The sequence below is a fragment of the Microcaecilia unicolor genome, chromosome 8 (assembly GCF_901765095.1).
Source record: "Microcaecilia unicolor chromosome 8, aMicUni1.1, whole genome shotgun sequence".
NCBI classification, from domain to species: domain Eukaryota; kingdom Metazoa; phylum Chordata; class Amphibia; order Gymnophiona; family Siphonopidae; genus Microcaecilia; species Microcaecilia unicolor.
This window is the reverse complement of record NC_044038.1, coordinates 179,773,865-179,795,882: the sequence shown is the minus strand read 5'-3', so window position 1 is coordinate 179,795,882 and position 22,018 is coordinate 179,773,865. Positions and strand designations below refer to the sequence as shown.

The following is a 22,018-nucleotide window of genomic DNA, read 5'->3' as shown; positions in this document are numbered from 1 at the left end:
TTCAGGGCCTTAAAAGAGAGACGCTGGAAAATAAGATTAAGAAAGGCTATTTTCAATTCTGACATTTTTCAAGAGACAGACGTAAAAAAAAAAAAAAAAAGCCACACCTCTCTGCTCTTACTGGGTTCCTTCTCTACTTTAAAAGAAAAATTAAAGGCCCAAAAAGGGGAACATTTTACTCCACCCGAGCAAACTGATGGCCCTGTTTACTAAGCCGTGTTGTAGACAAGCAAACATTTTAGCGCAAGCTAACGCTAGAGACACCCACAGGAATATAATGGGTGTCTCTATCGTTAGCGCGTGCTACAGCGCGGCTTCGTAAATAGGGCTCTAGAAGTACCTGAGGAATGTCTGTGCCAAACTAACTGAAGGCTAAGGACCATTTAACTGAAAAACGACCATGAACAAAAAACAATTAAGAAAATGTGGCCTGTATTTACAGAGAAACAGAGAAAATGATAACGGATAAAGACCACATCGCCTATCCAGTCTGTCCGTCGTACATTCGTCTACCTTAGAGATCCTCCATGTGTGTCCTATGCCTTCTTGAATTCAGATACAACCCTCATCTCCACCACCTCTGCTTTGAAGCTGTTCCACACATCCACCTTTCTGGAAAGATTATCTTATCTTTTTATTTACATGATTTGTTTCTTTTAAGATGATTACTTGTATTGTGTTCTAGCAGATATTGGATATCACAAGTCCATCTCTATGTAGAATTTATGTACATGATTTGTTCCTTTAAGATGACTAATTGATTCTCTCTCTATATAAAAGGCAACCCCAACGTTCTGAAGCCTCCACGGAAGTTGAGGCGCCCGAGATATCCGGTGTGCCCTGGAGTGTCTGCACCGCCCTCGCGTCAAAACGTCATGACGTCGAGGGCGGAGCTATGACACTCGAGGCCCGAAAACTGAAACGCCACAGCGAACTAACAAGGCAAGTAGCTCGGAGGGACGGAGGGAGGGGGCCCCTTGCTAGCGCCCGTTTCATTGCCCTCAGAAACGGGCATTTTTTCCTAGTATATTCATATTAGGTTATAGAAGATTTTTATGTAATTTTAGGTTATATTCAAAGTGCTTTTGAGCTTATTTCTTAGTGGTATTTTGAAAATTAGCAATGCAATGTGGCTTACATCTTACCGTAAGGCGATCGCCAAGACCGGTATGGAAACAAATACAATTTGATATTAAGGTCAGGTCAAGTTAGTATATTCAGGTGCCTAGGGAGTGAAAATAGGAAGTTTTGTTTTGTCAATCCTAGGCTGTTTCTTCATCATCAGTAGAATAAATAACTGCTAGTTTGTGTGGGGATGTCTGAATGCTGCGTATGACGTCAAATCTCTTTGCAATTGTGCTCTCTTTGGTATCTGTAAGTATTTACCTCTGCCCTTCTAGCTTCTATTGATATTTCATTTATTTGGTTTGGGTTTTTTTTTAAGTTTTTTTTTTAATTGTTTGGCTATTTTTAGGTTTGCCACTGAATTTGTCTGTCTTGGAATTACTACTATTAGGTGTATGTGCGCTATGGGACCCTAATAGTGGGTATGCCCCCTTTTTATGTTTCAGTATGTGATTTTATTCATTCATATATATTTATGTATTAAACTGCTTATATTTGTTATTATACCCCAAGTGGTTCCCAAACCTGGCCCTGGAGGCATCCAGCCAGTCTGTTTTCAGGATACCCACAATAAATATTCATGAGAGAGATTTGCATGCACTGCCTCCACTGCAGGCAAATCTATCTCATGAATATTCATTGTGGATATCCTGAAAACCTGACTGGCTGGGCTACCTCCAGGACCAAGTCTGGGAACCAGTGTTATAACCTGTTCTATTTCGACTAACCTGTGTTGGCTGAGATGATCTAATTTTACTAATTTGCTTATGTGCAGTAAGACTCATGTTTTGGAAAGAAGTTTTAATATATATATGTGTATTGATTTTGAATTACTATTAGTTTTAACAATCGTATGTATTAGATATATAGCTATTATTTATAAGTTTTTATTATAATTTTTGATCTGATTATGTTTTATATAAATTTTGATTTTTAATTTGTGACATTTTAGTTCAAGCCCCTGATGCAGCCTCTAGGAAGGCGAAATGTGGCCACTTCGGGCAATGTATGTTTGAGACCGAGTGGAATGAAGTTTGGTCAACCCTAGAAATGTGTTTTCTGCTTGATATTCTCTGCAGATCATAATTTCCTCTTTTGGTTTTTTCCTGTTAGACCTGAATATGTATGCCCTAGAGGAAAGGAGGGACAGGGGGAGATATGATGCAGATGTGTAATTTAGGTACGTGAACAATTAAAAATTTTAATCTCGCGATTGATCGTGCTTGCGCACGGCGTGCATTTTTGGCACATGCTTTTCAAATTTTTTTTTTAAATGTCGACCCAAACATCCGTTTGAACAAATGCATAGCATTGCTGATTATCTTGCACCAAGGAGTAGAGGTGAACCAAAAAGAACTTTCCAGCCAAGATGATGATCTCAGCATTTGGTGAGCAGTGAAGACATCGGTAACACTATTTTGCCAGTTTTCTCAGCCCTTCTGCATGAGGATTGGCCTTTTATTGATAACAGCAACCCCATAGGGACATTATTTGCATCATTTGTGCAGTTGAGACCCCTGAAGCAGGCAGTTTTTGTCCACTGAAACACGGCCCCATGTCAGGTCCCTTACTATTGTGGTGGTCAATAAAGACTCGTTTGCTCATCAACTTGGCTAGAAGGTTCTTTACGGTTCACCCCCTACACTCTTGTTGTTGATGGTGTGTAATCCTTAGGGAATTTCTTCCTTTTTGCTTTGGATTTTTGTGATTATCTTGCACAACCTGCTATTCTTCAAAGATATTAATATAGAATCAGATCTTTTCCAGAGACGTGGAAATGGTAAAACTAGAGGACATGAGCCAAGGTTGCAGAGTGGCAGACTTAAGAGTAATGTCAGGAAATACTTTTTCATGGAGAGGGTGGTTGATGCCTAGAATGCCCTCCCGAGGTATAGGGTAGAGACAAAAACGGTGACAGAATTCAAAAAGGTGTGGGATGAACACAGGATCTTTAATTAGAAAATAGATGGTATTAAAAAAAAAAACCCTTAAATGGCTGCATGTGTGTAGATGTGTCGAGTGGCGCTAAGGCTGGTGCCAGGTAGTCTTGTACAGTCTGTGTCCCGTATGTGGCAACCTGGTTTAGGATGGGCTGGAGAAGGCTTTTGACAGCAACTCCAATAGCTGGAACACGAGGACAGGGCCGGGCAGACTTTTACGTTCTATGTCCTGCAAATGACAAGACGAATTTGGATAGACTAGACTGGGCTTCAATGGCAACTCCAGAAGTTGGAACGTAAGAACAGTGTCGAGTGCAGTTCTACGGTCTATATCCCAGAAATATAGAAGAAAGACCATGATCAACTATTTTATACACTACTACTCCTCCTTCTCATTTCTATAGCGTTACTAGGCGTACACAGCGCTGTACACTTGAACATGAAGAGACGGTCCCTGCTCGACAGAGCTTACAATCTAATCAGGACAAATATCATTATTATGCTTACAATATATCTCTGTTATTTGAAGCTCAGTGCTGTTAAATATGTATTTTTTGATCCTGTTTCATGGTAGTCCTATTATTAGGTCTCAGTTTGCTGTTTCAAGTTTTCCCTCTTTCATTGTATTTATGTTTATATTTGTACATTTTACTATTATTATGAAGTTAACAAAATTGCAAGTTTGATGTTAACCTGTACTTACTGTACATCACCTTGGGTGAATCTCTTCATAAAAGGTGGTTAATAAATCCCAATAAATAAATAAAATATCACAGTCATTGCTGCTTTGGTCACGAATTGATAACGAGTGTGACTGTTGGGCAGACTGGATGGATCGTTCAGATCTTTCTTTGCTATCATTTACTATCTCCCCCAGTATTCAAGGCATGACCACTGACTGGTTAAATAGCATACTGGCACCTAACTGAAGATATTCAGTGGGAAATAACTGGTTATCATCCACCAAATACTGCGGTTAGAGTGCCAAGAATGATTCTTACATTCCTTATGTTGATACTGAGCGCTCAACCAGCTAAGTTTGGCGGTTAAAACAAGCCGCATAAATAGCAGACCTATTTTTAACCGTTAAAACATTAACCGGTTAGCGCTGAATACTGGCTGAACCGGTTAACTTTTTAGCGGTTAAAGAAACCTGGATATTCAATGCTGGTTGCTGGAAACATAGTAACATAGTAGATGACGGCAGAAAAAGACCTGCGCGGTCCATCCAGTCTGCCCAACAAGATAAACTCACATGCGCTACTTTTTGTGTATACCTTACCTTGATTTGTACCAGTCCTTTTCCGGGCACAGACCGTATAAGTCTGCCCAGCACTATCCCCGCCTCCCAACCACCAGCCCTGCCTCCCACCACCGGTTCTGGCACAGACCGTATAAGTCTGCCCAGCACTATCCCCGCCTCCAAACCACCAGTCCCGCCTCCCACCATCGGCTCTGGCACAGACCGTATAAGTCTGCCCAGCACTATCCCCGCCTCCAAACCACCAGTCCCGCCTCCCACCATCGGCTCTGGCACAGACCGTATAAGTCTGCCCAGCACCATCTCCGTCTCCCGCCACCGGCTTTGCCACCCAATCTTGTCTAAGCTCCTTAGGATCCATTCCTTCTGAGCAGAATTCCTTTATGTTAATCCCACGCATGTTTGAATTCCGTTATCGTTTTCGTTTCCACCACCTCCCGCGGGAGGGCATTCCAAGCATCCACTACTCTCTCCGTGAAAAAATACTTCCTGACATTTTTCTTGAGTCTGCCCCCCTTCAATCTCATTTCATGTCCTCTCGTTCTACTGCCTTCGCATCTCCGGAAAAGGTTCGTTTGCAGATTAATACCTTTCAAATATTTGAATGTCTGTATCATATCACCCCTGCCATTGAATATCCAGTTTAACGCCGGCGGTGGACACAGCAAAAGCATTGCCCGCGGCCGGCTGAATATCGGGCCCTGTGTTACTACATTACTATGAGGTCCTTTTCCTAAGCTGCGGGAAAAAGGGCCCTACGGCAAGGGCTGTTTTTCCCATGCATCAGGGCCCTTTTTACCGCAGCGGGTCAAATGCAACCCCCCCCCCCCCCCCCCTCCACACACACACAAAAAAAAGGCCATTCAGTAAGATAACTCTTACCGTGTGTCCATGTGGCAGGGAGCACTTACCGCCATCCATTAAGGTGGTGTTAAGGGCTCTCGCAGTAACTGAGCAGCATGCAGCAACACGCTACAAAAAAAAATTCTGGAGCGCCAGAAATGGTACGCACTCGAGTCTGAACTACAGCTGTTTTGTAAAAGGGACCCTGTAACAAGCTCATTTTCAAAGCACTTAGCCTCCCAAAGTTCCATAGAAACCTATGGAACTTAGCCTCCCAAAGTGCTTTGAAAATATGCCTATGTATTTCATAGCACACAGATGCCTACTTGGCCTCCCCCACCTAGGTGAACTATTATTAATAACCCTCTAATGAGGTAGCTAACATCAGTAAACTCAGGTGTACGTCAGTAGAAGGGATTTGCTTTTATGTTCAGTTCACATACTCACAATACAGGCGCCGCTGGTGCAGAGTTCTTACACATTCTTAACACAAACCACATAAGGAATCATTCCTAGCACTCTGTGAAGCCCTAATTTAATACACAGAGACTTATGACTACTTGGACAAGCGTTTTAAGTAAAAATGGTGGCAGATAATAGTTACATTGGCATTAGAGGGGTTAACAAAAAAATCGGTACAGTCATACTTTCGGCATTTGATTGCAGGCAGTGGGGGGTCTGCAGCAATCTGCATGTTTGTTTTTAAGATGCAAATGCTTCCAAACCCAACTAGGATTCATAACTGACAAACATCTGTATTTTACGTCAGTTCTTATTGGCATCACAAGAGCATAAGCGTTGCCATACTGGGTCAGACCGAAGGCCCATCAAGCCCAGTATCCTGTTTCCAACAGTGGCCAATCCAGGTCACAAGTACCTGGCAAGATCCCAAAACAATAAAACAGATTTTAATGCTGTTTATCCTAGAAACAAGCAGTGGATTTTTCCCAAGTCTATCTTAATAATGGCTTATAGATTTTCTTTTAGGAAATTATCCAAATCTTAAAACCCTGCTAAGCTAACTACTTTTACCACATTCTCTGGCAACGAGTTCCAGAGTTTAATTGCACACTGAGTGGAGAAATATTTTCTCCAGTTTGTTTTAAATTTTCACAATTCTCTTGCAATTTAACAACTTTGAATAACTGTGTCATCAGCAAATTCAATTACCGCACTAGTTATTCTCATCTCTAGATCATTTATAAATATGTGAAAAAAGCAGAGGTCCCAGCACAGACCCTTGCAGAACCCCACTATCTACCCATCCCCATTGAGAATACTGACCATTTAACCCCACTCTTTGTTTTCTATCGTTTAAACAGTTTTTAATGCATGATATGAAATTACCTCCTATCGCTTGACTTTCTACTTTCTTCAGGAGTTTTTTTCCCTGAGGTACTTAGTGAAATTTCTTTTGAAAATCTAGATACACAATATCGACCGGCTCACTTTTATCCACATATTTATTCACCCGTTCAAAGAAATGTAGTAGACTGGTGAGACAAGATTTCCCTTGGCTAAACCCATGTTGGCTTTGTCTCATTAATCTATGCTTATGTACATGCTCTGTAATTTTGTTCTTTATAATTGGTGCTGGGATGTCAGGCTCACCGGTCTATAATTTCCTGGATCATCTCTGGAACACTTTCTAAAAATTGGCATTACATTGGCCACCCTTCAATCTTCCAGTACCATGTTTGATTTTAAAGTTAAATTACATATTTGTAATAGCTCTGCAAGTTCATTTTTCAATTCTACCAGTACTCTGAGATGTATGCCATCAGGTCCAGGCGATTTGATACTCTTCAGTTTGTCAAAATGCCCCATTACATCTTCCAGACTCATCAGCATTGGATACCATTTCTGGCACTGGTATCTCTCCCATATCTTCCTCGGTGGTGAAAACCGAACAAAAAGTTCATTTAATTTCTCCATTATGGCCTTGTCTTTCCTGAGTGCCCCTTTTTCCCCCTCGGTCATCTAGCAGTCCAAATGATTCTTTTACTGGCTTCATGCTTGCAATATATCTTTAAAAAGTTTTTGCCTGCAATGAAATCTTCTTTTCAAAGTCTCTCTTGAGAGTCAGGTGAGATGAGGACCTCAGGGATTTAAACACTCTTTGCCTTCCTTATCAGTGCTTTGCATTTGACATGCCATTCTTTATGCTGTTGCCTATTATTTTCAGTTGGATCCTTCTTCCATTTTCTGAAAGATTTTCTTTTAGCTGTAATAGTTTCCTCCAACACAGAAGTCTGCCAAACTTACACTATAGGTATGTACAAGCACTGGATGGGGATGGAGAAAAGCACATGGGTGGGAGAGAAGGTTAAAATGGGACCCAGAAAACATTTAATGAATCTGGTTGCTACCTGTGTATCTCCTGAAACAAAGTATGAAGGCTCCCTGAGGCAGGTTTTCTTACTGTAAACCCTCAGTGTGCTCAAAAGGGTGCTTACAAATGCTGGATTCAGACACATCAACAGAACAGTAAACAATAGATCTCTTGCTTTGAAAGGGAAAATTACCCCAGGCTCAAGTTAAGGCTAACCCAGTGAAATGTTAGTCATCCCAGCAACAGAAGCCAAAAACTTAAAATGTGTGTGCCTGCTCTGACTCTGTATTCAGTGCATAGCAAACTGAAGATGGTTAGTTCCTTTGCATACAGAATCTTTATAAAACAAGAACAACATATTCTATCAAAAATGATCAATGATGGATCACAGGCAAGAGAGATACACACACAAACTGCTTCCACGTTGAATGCAACAGCTCAGGGACCATGTACAGGTCTTCTACTACTACTACTATTTAGCATTCTATAGCGCTACAAGGCGTACGCAGCGCTGCACAAACATAGAAGAAAAACAGTCCCTGCTCAAAGAGCTTACAATCTAATAGACAAAAAATAAATAAAGTAAGCAAATCAAATCAATTAATGTGAACGGGAAGGAAGAGAGGAGGGTAGGTGGAGGCGAGTGGTTACAAGTGGTTATGAGTCAAAAGCAATGTTAAAGAGGTGGGCTTTCAGTCTAGATTTAAAGGTGGCCAAGGATGGGGCAAGACGTAGGGGGCTCAGGAAGTTTATTCCAGGCGTAGGGTGCAGCGAGACAGAAGGCGCGAAGTCTGGAGTTGGCAGTAGTGGAAAAGGGAACAGATAAGAAGGATTTATCCATGGAGCGGAGTGCACGGGAAGGGGTGTAGGGAAGGGCGAGTGTGGAGAGATACTGGGGAGCAGCAGAGTGAGTACATTTATAGGTTAGTAGAAGAAGTTTGAACAGGATGCGAAAACGGATAGGGAGCCAGTGAAGGGTCTTGAGGAGAGGGGTAGTATGAGTAAAGCGACCCTGGCGGAAGATGAGACGGGCAGCAGAGTTTTGAACCGACTGGAGAGGGGAGAGGTGACTAAGTGGGAGGCCAGCAAGAAGCAGATTGCAGTAGTCTAAATGAGAGGTGACAAGGGTGTGGATGAGGGTTTTGGTAGAGTGCTCGGAAAGAAAGGGGCGGATTTTACGGATGTTGTAAAGAAAGAAACGACAGGTCTTGGCAATCTGCTGGATATGAGCAGAGAAGGAGAGAGAAGAGTCAAAGATGACCCCAAGGTTTCGAGCTGAGGAGACAGAGAGAATGAGAGCCATCCACAGAAATAGAAAACGGGGGGAGCGGGGAGGTGGATTTGGGGGGGAAAATGAGAAGCTCGGTTTTGGTCATATTTAATTTCAGGTGGCGTTGAGACATCCAGACAGCAATGTCAGACAAGCACGCTGAAACTTTGGTTTGGATGCAAGGTGAGATATCAGGGGTAGAAAGGTAGATTTGGGAGTCATCAGCATAGAGATGGTAGGAAAAGCCATGGGATGAGATTAATGAACCAAGGGAAGAAGTGTAAATAGAAAAGAGGAGGGGACCAAGAACAGAACCCTGAGGTACGCCGACAGGCAGAGGGATAGAAGTAGAAGAGGATCCACCAGAGTGAACACTAAAGGTGCGGAGGGAGAGGTAGGAAGAGAACCAGGAAAGGACAGAGCCCTGGAATCCAAGTGAGGACAGGGTATCGAGAAGTATGCTGTGATCGACAGTGTCAAAAGCAGCGGAAAGATCAAGAAGAATGAGGATGGAATATTGACCTCTGGATTTAGCCAGTAATAGGTCATTGGAGACTTTAGTAAGCGCAGTTTCGGTTGAGTGGAGAGGGCGAAAACCAGATTGTAGTGGGCCAAGAATAGCATGTGAGGAGAGAAAATCAAGGCAGTGGCGGTGAACAGCACGCTCAAGTAATTTGGAGAGAAAAGGAAGGAGGAAGATGGGTCGGTAATTAGAGGGACAAGTAGGGTTGAGTGAAGGCTTCTTAAGGAGAGGTATGACCACAGCATGTTTAAAGGCAGCAGGGACAGTCGCAGTGGAAAGTGAGAGGTTGAGAATGTGACAGATAAAAGGAATAAGAGCAGGAGAGATGGCATTAAGAAGGTGGGTGGGAATGGGATCAGAGGAACAGGTGGTACATTTTGAGGAAGAAAGGAGAAGTGTAGTTTCCTCAATAGTAACTTCAGGAAAGGAGGAAAGGGAATGAGGGGAAGGAGAGAGAGGGGAACGGACTAGTGGAGGGAGAGGTGGTGAGGTAGAGATGGATGGATCACAGGCAAGAGAGATACACACACAAACTGCTTCCACGTTGAATGCAACAGCTCAGGGACCATGTACAGGTCTACCACGTTGTAGGTGATGCATTAGGTTAATCCAATAAAAAGGTACATCTGACAAACTTTCAAGAGTCGGTGAAGAAACAATGCAGTTGGCACTGGGTTTAAGAAGGACAATATGATACACTCATAAGGTTTTCAGCTGTCGGCTTATGTTAGTCCAGCTCAGCGGATGGGGTGAGGGATAGACCGAGGCAATGATATATAGTGGCAGCTGGGCACACTGATTATAGATTACTACCCTTGTGTGTAAATGACAATTAGTGATGTCATTTACGCACATAATAAATCAGGGTGCATACAGGAAGCCCAAATTTCTGTGCCCCTGCAATACTGCCCTTCGGTACTTTACAATTTAAAGGCTCTTTATCCGATAATGGGTGAGAAATAAATGTTTCTATTAAAGTGTCCATTTCAGAATCATTTTTTGGTGCCCCGAACCTTATTCTCTGCTCCTCCCCGCCCCAAACCAATTAGTTCCGTTTCACTACTAATTTTTCAAGTCTAGCTGACAATCAGATTTTAAACTCCATGTTTAGGGCTATGTCAGTGTGTCTGTACAGCACTGCTGGCACAGTGGAGTACAATATATACATGTTAACTAGCAGCAGAAAAGAAATAAATCTTTCAGGCATGAGTTAGCGTATGGGCATCGGAGAGTTGCCAAACCTGAAAGGTAGATCATACAGGTAAAACCAGCTACAAAAAAAAAAAAAAAAGTGAAAAATCTCACTCTACAGCTTACACAAAAAAAAAATCTGGATCAGCAAAGTCACACTGAAGTGGTGAACTGTTCATGACTTTAGGGGCAACGTAGAGAGGATGTGAAATACACAAAGCACAAGCTCTGTGTATATTCCCCTTGCCTAAAATCAGCTGTATGATACATGGAAACTTTGAATGGTACCAAGTTTACTTTGAGAGATCATATTTATTTAATACATCAGTATTTTAATCTCCAAAGTGTAATGCCTAAGCTTACAAATCCTGAACATATTGAAAAATGACAGCCCTAAGCTTAGAGAAGTAAAAGTGGAGAAACCTATGAACAGTGGTGAAGGGAAAGAGAAGTGGGTGCCTATGAACAGTCCAAGACAATCTGCTGCCTGAGGTAAGCAATGAACCACAGCTGCCCTCAAACCCCTCCCTTCCCCTTTATTTTCTTGTTCCTCAAAAGGCGGCAGCAGCGATTCCCATAGGCTTCTCTACTGCCGGTCCTGGCCCCTTCTCTATTGCGGCCTGCCTAGGAGGAAAAAGGAAGTTACATCAGAGAGGCGGGCCGAAGTAGAGAGAAGGGGCTGGGACTGGCAGCAGGGCAGCCTATGGGAATTGTTGCTGCTTCCGCCTTTTGAAAAACAAGAAAATAAAAGGTAAATTTGGTGAAGGAAGGGCAGGGGTGGGTGATGTCACCTCAGTGGAGTACCACCTGAGCTCTCCACCTCAGTTGGCCTTAATGGTAGGGTCGCCACTGTTATACCACTCCTACTTAGAGATCCTTTTAATGAAGTATTAGTCACTGCCCTTACCACGCCTAAATGACACTCTACATCTCCTTACAGAATAGGCTCCAAGTTATTGAATTCTCTCCCAGAAGTACAATAGGAGAAGCAATGTGTCTTATCACTCCATGGTTTTATCAATACCCAGGATATGTAAACAAACAGAAATGAAGTTAAAATGATGACTTTAGCTGCTTGCGCACTCAGTAAGTGGTTTGAAATGGATGTGCAATGGAGATATCAAGTGGATAACTTCTGATGTGTAATTTAGTAATAAATTATTGATGATCTTCTAAGTTATTCATGGCAGAGTAAAGTGAAGCCACAGGTGAATGTGGAAAAGTCATTTATAACCAGGGGATGTAATGTTTTCAGCCACAACCATTACTTATGCATATTTTGCAACTCCAGAAGATTTTCTTTTTGAACATGCGCTTACACAAATGGAGCTTTTAGTTCAAAATAAATCCAACCAGGATTGTGTCCTACGGTTAGTGGTGCATCAGTTAATCAGCTTTTCTTCTTCCTATTGTGTACACGGGACCATCTCATCCCTTGAACCACCACAGGCTCTTAAGGAGTGGCCTAGTGGTTAGGGTGGTGGACTTTGGTCCTGGGGAACTGAGGAACTGAGTTCGATTCCCACTTCAGGCACAGGCAGCTCCTTGTGACTCTGGGCAAGTCACTTAACCCTCCATTGCCCCATGTAAGCCGCATTGAGCCTGCCATGAGTGGGAAAGCGCGGGGCACAAATGTAACAAAAAAAACCTGCAAGTTCATCAATGTTTGGTGCAAAATTAATCTTTTCTTCTTAACAGCCCAAAGAGGATTCCAATTAGTTTGGCTCTCTGATTTTGGAGCTTTTGGCCTGTACAAGCAGCATATGTAAAATTTCTACCTGTGTTCTTGCACAATTAAGACATAAGTTTTCCTCTCCTCATTGCTCCTCGTTGATTTTGACCCACCCCATATTAAGTTCAGGTTTTGAAACCCAATAGGAAAAAAATGTGCCAGGAAGGATCACTATAAACAGAACAATCACTTTCTACACATTTGCCCTTCCCGTAAAAGGAGGCAGCCAGTACCAATCTCGCCTCCATTTCCACCCATGGTCCCTAAACAAATTATTCATTCTTCAATCCTAAAACTGCAAAGGGTTGAGGACAGGAGGAGACCCTAACCAGTCATGGAAATCAAAGAAGCATACAGAGTGGCAACAGGGGCCATTTCCAGTCTATCAATCTCTCCTTCAGCCAAAGGGCTCTTCATCCACCGACACTAATGCAAGACAAGTCCATATATGCAGTTTAATCCTGGCAGCATAACCACACTCTTCTTCAGACTTCTGTGCACTTCAATTTGTACAGCTGATTGGCTACCAATTTTTCTTGTGGCCTCCACATTTTACAAACTGAAACCACAGCTCCCATAGGGAAGCTTTTCATAACGAGATGCTAGCTCAAGGTTACCTATTGCCGTAAAAAGCAAGTCAGTGCACGGTACTGCTGTTCTGCTGTAGACACTTAGGAAATGGAGAAGGAGCCTGTGAGGCTCCAGTGCTCCAACCATTTTCTCTTTATTTATTTATTTGCAACATCGCTGAGCCTACCTTACCTCTAGCTTTTCTCCAACTGTCTTCAGACGTTTTTGAATTCCAGGACAGTCTTTGCCTCCAATAGAAGGTTGTTCCAGGTAGCCACCGTCCTTTCCATGAGGAAAATGTTTCTTCATTCTCCTGTTCCCTTTTGGCAATGCCGCTCCACTTCCTTTCAGCAGCAAATCACAAGATTTGCTAAAATTCAGAAACTCCTTTTCAAGCATAAGAATTTGTTGAATTCAGACTTTCTCCCTTCAATTCACAGATTAATCTGGATTTCTTGTTCTCTTCATTCTACACCCTCTAGATCCAAAGGATTTAGGGATCTCTCAGCACTTCCACATCCGAATCATTTCTTGTAGCAGTCTCTTCTTGTGAGACTCATCTCACTGCTCTCTTTTGACTGGAGATTCCAAACACTACAGTTGTTCAGAACGTCTCAATTTAGAGCCTTTCCAGCCCACTACAATGACTTCTCTCTCTAATCTTACTGTGGCCTTTTTTTTTTTTTTTTTTTTTACAGAACCTATAAACACCTTTAGGAAACAAAGAAACATGATGGCAGTTAAGGAGTCTGCCCATCCTTATTAACCACTGTCCTCCTTTTCCCAAGGCATCCTACGTGCATGTCCCACGCTTTCTTATATTCTGACACAGTCCTTGTCTCCACGACCTCCACTGGAAGGCCATTCCATGCATTCACCACCCTTTCCTCCTAAGCCTTTTCCTCTTAACTTCATCCTATGCCCTCTCATTCCAGAGTTTTCCTTCATCGAAAATGGTTCACCTCCTGTACATTAATGCCACTGAGGTATTTAAACATCTATCATATCCCCTCTCTTCCAGTGTATACATGTTGAGAACTCCAACCAAATTGCTCTCTCCCCTTTGGCTGCAAACCTGAACAGAGTTTCAAGGTATAAAAAATAGATTTACTTAAAAATAGAAACAAACCCTACAAAAAGGAAAAACAAAAACAGAAGGATATTATTTAAACTGATAATCCCTACAGACAACAGCCCACTAAACCACCTGCTGTTTCCCTCATGGGGAGACATGAGGAGCAAATTCCCTGTAAATACACTCAGCCCAGCATGGGGAGACATGAAATGCTCTCGCTGATGAAATTGTTTGCTGAAATTCAATTTTTAAACAGCAAACAAGAAGGGAAGCAGAGAGTGTGAAAGCTACCTCATTAACATCTCCAAAAATAAACAGACAAGCTGAATCCTCTGGAGCTGCTCTGGTTTTACAGTTTTTGGAACCAAGGGAGGCCATTTTTATATGGCTTTGTGGAGAAGAGTCAGAGGCCTCCATAAAATGTTTCCCTGACATTGACCGACTTGCTTTTTCAAATCTCCAAGCAAGTCGCACTCATGAAAATCTTCAAACAAAGAAAGACATTTTATTCCATTTGCCATGCATGAATCATGCACAGTGACTAAAAAGTTTAAAATAATAATAAAAACCATCCTATGAGGTCAACAGGCTCCTGCATCACCCTGTCATGTCCAAAGTATATGAAAATACCCTGTGACAGTACTAAGAGGCCGTTTTACTAAGCTGCGGTACAAGAGGCCTTACGCTAGAGGTGGGGGCTGTTTTCAAGACCCTTTTTACCGCAGCGGGTAAAAAGCCTGAAAAAACCAAAAACGACCATGCGGAAAGATTGCACTTACCGCACGGCCATTTCGGGAGGAGCACTTACCGTCACCCACTGAGGTTGCTGTAAGAGCTACTGCGCTAACCTGGCGTTAATCAGGCAGCACTGATTACCACCGGGTAGCCCACCGCGGGAAATATTTTTCTGGAATTTCTGATAGTGCGGGAAATACCATGCGCTGGGGGCGGAATTACCGCTGGATGCCACATAAGGCTTGTGGTAGCTCCGATTTGCCATGTAGCGACACTTTAGTAAAAGGGGCCCCTATGACTCCGTCATTAACCCATTAGTGCCCAATGTTCCCATAATAAGTGCCCATATGGGAACATTGGGCACTAATGGGTTAATGATCCCTTATAAGCAAATTAGCAACGGGAGACACATCAGGGCTTAGTTTAAGGTGGTAACATGATCTTGGCACTGTCAAGGTTTTCTAAGCACAGATACGCCATTGATTTGCTTTGTACACAAGTGGTGGAAATTTTATTATGTTCACTGGATACAATTACCAATTCTTAGCCTCAATGCAGTCTACAGTCACAATATGGCCATGCCAGATTCTACTGAATTGTAGTTTTTATATTTTAAATAGATTTTTAATTTAGATATCAATATCTTTTTTGTGATTCCACTCTTTTTCCTTAGTTTAAGCTAGGCCAGAAAATTTGACACCAGTGTTTTGTTTAAAAACAAATTATATATATATATTAGGCAAAAAAGGGGGGCATCTGCCTTCATTTATTTGCAATGTAGACACCCCTCTAGTCACCTAAGCACCTAATTCCACTATACCCTTAATTTATGTCACTGTAGCTTATTAGTTCAAATGATCCAGAAGGCTAACCAGTGAATCTACCTAAATTAAAAAAAGTTGAGTGAATACATTTTTCAGTTAATGTTGGTTTATTGGTTGTCACAATATATTTAGCTGAGGTAGACAATGGTGTACCTCAGTGTTGCTCAACCCAGGCAGCCGAGGAGACGGTGCCTGCAAATCTCATGCCTATTCCCTGTGGATCTCCTGAAAACTTGACTGGCTTGCTGGGCCCAGAGGACTGGGTTGAGAAACACAGGCGTATACAATATTGTTCTAAAATAATAAAGCAGTTTAAAAGTGATGTTAAAATGTAGTTTAAAATGCTTTGATATTTTAGAAACATAGCAGATGTTAAAGTGCTCTATCAATTAAAACAAAACAAAACAGATGGGAAAGTGCAATCTGAAAAGTACAAAGACATTTTAACAAAAACAAAATGCAATTATGGTTAGTGAGATAAAAATAATTTCACTGTGCTCGTATTAATGCTAATGCAAGAGACACCCATAGGACTATGAGTAAAACAACTTAAATTGCAACCATACTCTTCCTTCAATATATGGAACAAATGTTCTTGTTGGTTAAAAATAAACTATTTATTTGTTGCATTTGTATCCCACATTTTCCCACCTATTTGCAGGCTCAATGTGGCTTACATTATGCCGTAATGGTGATCGCCATTTCCGGAGCTACGCTCGTTCTGAAGAAAACTGAAATATTACTTGGTTGCCATGTATTTTATTGTATTACTGTAACATATAGGTTCCTTCTGAGACGTGAAGAATTGGTTGCTATACAACTTGTAATTAAATGGTGGGTCTAGAGCTTCTGAAAATCTAAACCAGACAGTGGCACAACAGCAACCAAAAGTGATAAGAATGACAAGAAAAATAAAAACATTCAGCAGCAACAGATATACAGAAAACGTCTTTGCAAAAGAGGTAAAGCTTTATTTCACTATTTTTCTGGGGATGGGTTTTACTCAGCACTTCTCTGCTTCAAGAGACGTAGAAGGAAAGCACAGATAGTTCTCAAGTGTTGTAAAATATACAGTGTCACTGATGACAAATCTACCTCTCTTGTTTTTCTTGTAGGAATGCAGATTTTTTTTTTTGTTCCCAAAGATTTCTGCTCCACATTAATTACAGAATCACAGCCACAGATTCTCTAAAGTACAAATGAAATAGAACAGATGCTAGAGAAAGCTCCCAGCTCCCACAAATGGCGAATCTTACCAATTATTCACTTCAAAATATAATTTTTTTTTGTTACATTTGTACCCCGCGCTTTCCCACTCATGGCAGGCTCAATGCGGCTTACATGGGGCAATGGAGGGTTAACTTCTCTTGTTTTAAAAAATAAAATAAAATAAAGAAAGAAAATCAGTATACCCTTCAAGGGAACAGAGCCAGGCCAGAATGACTATGGACTGGAAAACCATTTTTCTTTAAATGCAATAAAAATAAAATAATTAATTAATTGAAAAGAAAAAAAAAAAAAAAAGACTACAGACATCTGTTGAGCATTGTTGAGAGATACAAGCTGGCCAAGAGCAGTGTACGGTCAATCACTACAGTACTATGTTAGAAAATCAAATACAGTGATCAATGAAATTTGCAAGAATTACCTTGAATCCTCTAAGTGAAAATAATTTCTTAGGTCCAGCAATAAAAATAGAAAATATCTAGCCTAGAAGAGCTAAAAATGCTCCTGGTAGTAGTTATTTATTTCATTACTCCGGCAACCCCATTCGTCTCACTTAGGGGTCCTTTTACTATTATGCGCAGGTGCGTACATGCGTTCTACGCGTGTCAATTTTGAACTGCCGCCCAGCTACTGTGAGGCCCGGGGGGTAATTTCATTTTTTACGCCGTGTCCACTAGGCACGCCGAAAATTGGCGCTAACTGGGCAGTAATTGCCACTATAAGCGCATATACCATTACTGCCCAGTTAGCGCGTGAGACTTTACCGCTAGGTCAATGGGTAGCAGTAAGGTCTCAGGCCCAAAATGGATGTGCACCAATTTTTATTTTGCCGAATGTCAATTTTCGCCCCCTCCCCCCCAAAAAAGGGCCTTTTTTGCAGGCGCACTGAAAAATGGACTTGCGCATGTCCAATACATGCATCTACACCAGCGGAGGTCATTTTTCGGCGCCCCTTAGTAAAAAGACCCCCAAACTCTTGGTTCTATTTAGGACAGGGGTTCTCAACCTAGTCCTTGAGATGCACCCAGCCAGTCAGGTTTTCAGGATATCCACAATAAATATGCATAAGAGACTTGCTGAACTAAACATGTATACTCTGGAGGAAAGGTGAAACAGGGGTGATATGATACAGACGTTCAAATATTTGAAAGGTATTAATCCGCAAACGAACCTTTTCCGGAGATGGGAAGGTGGTAGAACGAGAGGACATGAAATGAGATTGAAGGGGGGCAGACTCAAGAAAAATGTCAGGAAGTATTTTTTCACGGAGAGAGTAGTGGATGCTTGGAATGCCCTCCCGCGGGAGGTGGTGGAAATGAAAACGGTAACGGAATTCAAACATGCATGGGATAAGCATAAAGGAATCCTGTGCCGAAGGAATGGATCCTCAGGAGCTTAGTCAAGATCGGGAGGCGGGGCTGGTGGTTGGGAGGCGGGGATAGGACTGGGCAGACTTATACGGTCTGTGCCAGAGCTGCTGGTGGGAAGCGGGACTGGTGGTTGGGAGGCGGGGATAGTGCTGGACAGACTTGTACGGTCTGTGCCAGAGCCGGTGGTTGGGAGGCAGGGCTGGTGGTGGGGAGGTGAGGATAGTGCTGGGCAGACTTATACAGTCTGTGCCTGTGCCAGAGCCGGTGGTTGGGAGGTGGGGCTGGTGGTTGGGAGGCGGGGATAGTGCGGGGCAGACTTATACGGTCTGTGCCCTGAAGAGCACAGGTACAAATCAAAGTAGGGTATACACAAAAAGCAGCAAATATAAGTTATCTTGTTGGGCAGACTGGATGGACCGTGCAGGTCTTTTTCTGCCGTCATCTACTATGTTACTATGTTACTATATAAGACTGATTTGCATACAGCGGAGGTAGTGCATGCAAATTTATTGTGGATATCCTAAAATCCTAACTGGCTATTTGTGTCCTGAGAAGTGGATTGAGAACCCGATTTAGGATGCTGACTATAGAAGCTAGGTTCCGCTGGTATGAAAAACCAATGGATTACTCTTGTCTATACTGTTGAGTTATAATAAATATGACTAGCAAACAAACAAACAAACAAACAAACATGCCTCTCTTTGACATGGAACCCATCATATCAGCATATCATTGAAATAAATACTCATATTCATCAATGGAAGAGAGGACATTCAGACACTCATTCTTGGCTCAGGCCCTCCCAGCGGTGGCACCACACATCAGCATCTCTCCTCCTCCATGGTGTCCTGGCATCTGCCCGCCCGTCTCTGAACCCCGTCCCTCCCTGGTGTACCTTACAGGCGTCCCCGGCACCTGTAGTGACTCAATTATTGCTGCCTGCGTCGGCCCTGCAGGCTTCCGTCGGCTGGGTCCCGCCAGACAGGAAATGATGAAAGTGAGGGCGGGACCTGTGAATATTACTACTACTACTATTTAGCATTTCTATAGCGCTACAAGGCATACACAGCGCTGCACAAACACAGAAGACAGTCCCTGCTCAAAGAACTTACAATCTAATAGACAAAAAATAAAGTAAGCAAATCAAATCAATTAATGTGAACGGGAAGGAAGAGAGGAGGGTAGGTGGAGGCGAGTGGTTACAAGTGGTTACGAGTCAAAAGCAATGTTAAAGAGGTGGGCTTTCAGTCTAGATTTAAAGGTGGCCAAGGATGGGGCAAGACGTAGGGGCTCAGGAAGTTTATTCCAGGCGTAGGGTGCAGCGAGACAGAAGGCGCAAAGTCTGGAGTTGGCAGTAGTGGAGAAGGGAACAGATAAGAAGGATTTATCCATGGAGCAGAGTGCACAGGAAGGGGTGTAGGGAAGGATGAGTGTGGAGAGATACTGGGGAGCAGCAGAGTGAGTACATTTATAGGTTAGTAGAAGAAGTTTGAACAGGATGCGAAAACGGATAGGGAGCCAGTGAAGCGACTTGAGGAGAGGGGTAGTATGAGTAAAGCGACCCTGGCGGAAGACGAGACGGGCAGCAGAGTTTTGAACCGATTGGAGAGGTGACTAAGTGGGAGGCCAGCAAGAAGCAGATTGCAGTAGTCTAAACGAGAGGTGACAAGGGTGTGGATGAGGATTTTGGTAGAGTGCTCGGAAAGAAAGGGGCGGATTTTACGGATGTTGTAAAGAAAGAAACGACAGGTCTTGGCAATCTGCTGGATATGAGCAGAGAAGGAGAGAGAAGAGTCAAAGATGACCCCAAGGTTTCGAGCTGAGGAGACAGGGAGAATGAGAGAGCCATCAACAGAAATAGAAAATGGGGGGAGTGGGGAGGTGGGTTTGGGGGGGGAAAAATGAGAAGCTCGGTTTTGGTCATTGTTAATTTCATGTGGCGTTGAGAATATTCTGGTAGCCTTTTAGCTCCAGGACCCCTGTGGGAAGTGCTCAGAATTTCTCTTAGGTTAGGATGTGGTATGTGGACACCTTTCTCTGCTTTGACATTTATCATCATATCATCCAACCAGCTAGCGTGTGATTCCTTAGAAGTGTATGTGTTTTGGTTTCTATGTAGTTTTTATCAACTTTCTTCTCATCCTTCGGACTAAGGATGACTTCATTACAGCAAAATGAAATTCATGGAAGACTGCTCCGAGTGTCCAAAAGAAAAACAAAAAGAGTGAAAGCCACAAAGAAGCCCACACGTAAACTGATAACCTGTTGTACTCTCATTCCGGAGCTCTTGGGCCAGACCAGCTGCCCTCACTGTAGAATTCCCCAGCAGCACCAGAACCATTCCGACTCCTTCCCCAACAGTCAAAATTCCAGCATTTCTCGTTTCTTTCTTTTACACACACTTCTGCAATCTTATTTATGGCACAAAGAAACAAGTTACAACAAGAAACGTTTACACTGGCACATAATATCAGCAGACCCAATTTCACTGTGAATCTGTTCAGGCAAGACCCAAGGTTGAAGGTCTCCATCGATAGAGCACCAACAGCTGTACCATGTACTGATCAGCCATAAGAACAGAACGGGAGACACATAGTGGCCGAAGAGAAAAAATCTTAACATAAAGAGAGGCAGGTAAGAGACATCAACAGGTCTCACGACCCCAGGATCAGGCCAAGGGTATCTGACACCATTGGCAAACCTTCAGCTGTGCCGCTACCCCTCCCTCCAATCAATTATTTCCCCTCCCCCTCTAACCCTCCTATCAACCTCCCCACTGGGCAGCTTCTTATCTCCCCCCTCCCTTCTGTCAGGCCTGTATCTGCCAACCCCTACCTCCTCCTGAGCTGACCAGAAGATGGAGGAGGAAGTGCTGTGCAGGCCCTGTAAGACAGACCCATGCTGATGGGCTGCTTATCCCCCTGCCCCTTGAGAGGGCTGTGAGAATGGAAATGAGGGGGGAGAGGCTATAGTGTGTGCCACCACCTCCAAAAATCTGCCACCCTAGGCAGATACACAGTCCCATCTGGTGGCTGGGCTGACCTTGCATGAAGCAGATATATCAAAACAAAAATGCTTCGCCCATTAACAGCAAAATGTTTACTGATAAAATGTAGAACAGGTTTCTCACAGAACAAAGCATCAATAAATCTGTGCCTTAATCCTCATGTCAACTCAAAGTATGAGTAGGTGTTTTCTGCAATTTTCCATCTTTTGGATGAACAAGAATGCAGGTGCAATTCCTCAAAACCTCATTATGAAACACCGAGGCCAGTTGACAGGAAGTGGTAAATGTGTCAGAGTTTATGCAGTGTGCAATACACAGGGCAGCTTTATAAGGAAGAGAACTGGAGGGGTAAACTGGGGTAGGAGCTAGAAAAAGATTGTACCTGAAGTGTGGGACAAACGCATAGGATCTCTAAGGGAAAGGAAGGGTCAAGTAGACGATAGGGTTGGGCAGACTGGAAAGGCCATCTGGTCTTATTCTGCCTTCATTTTTTTCTAAGTTTAATAAAAAGCCCTTAATAAACATGTGAACACTGGTCGGTCATTGTTAGTCAATAAAAGCCATTTCTTTAAACCGTACAAGACAAAGCGCAAATCATTCTAAAGGAGACTGGGGAAAACCTGGGCACCCAACTTGATCATTCTTCTGCTGACATCCGAGGACTGATCTGACTCTGGGCAGCAAGCTGGCAGCTCTGGGATCCCATAAACCTCATAGGCAGTTTGGATATACTGAGGAGGGACGGGGGCATGTTTTATCAAATTAAATGACCACAAAGAAACTGGCATAACTGAACAGATAAATGATAAAATGTCTCGACACCATCTGGTAGGAAGTTTTCCTTTTAAAACCAACTCTTTCAAATGCGAAGCCCAATGTTGCATAAGATATCTAGATTGGCAATCAAAAATGCAAATTCTACAACAAAATTAAAGCACATGAAATGTTAGGCAGATTGGATGGACCAGGAAGGTTCTTATTTGCCTTCATCTA

At 42.8% G+C, this 22,018-nt stretch overlaps 1 protein-coding gene across 1 annotated transcript in view; it reads right to left on the bottom strand.

Annotated features, from left to right (window-relative positions):
• NEURL1B (neuralized E3 ubiquitin protein ligase 1B) overlaps positions 1–22,018 on the bottom strand; it is a 66,980-nt gene that overhangs the window by 24,063 nt on the left and 20,899 nt on the right. The window lies entirely within an intron of this gene.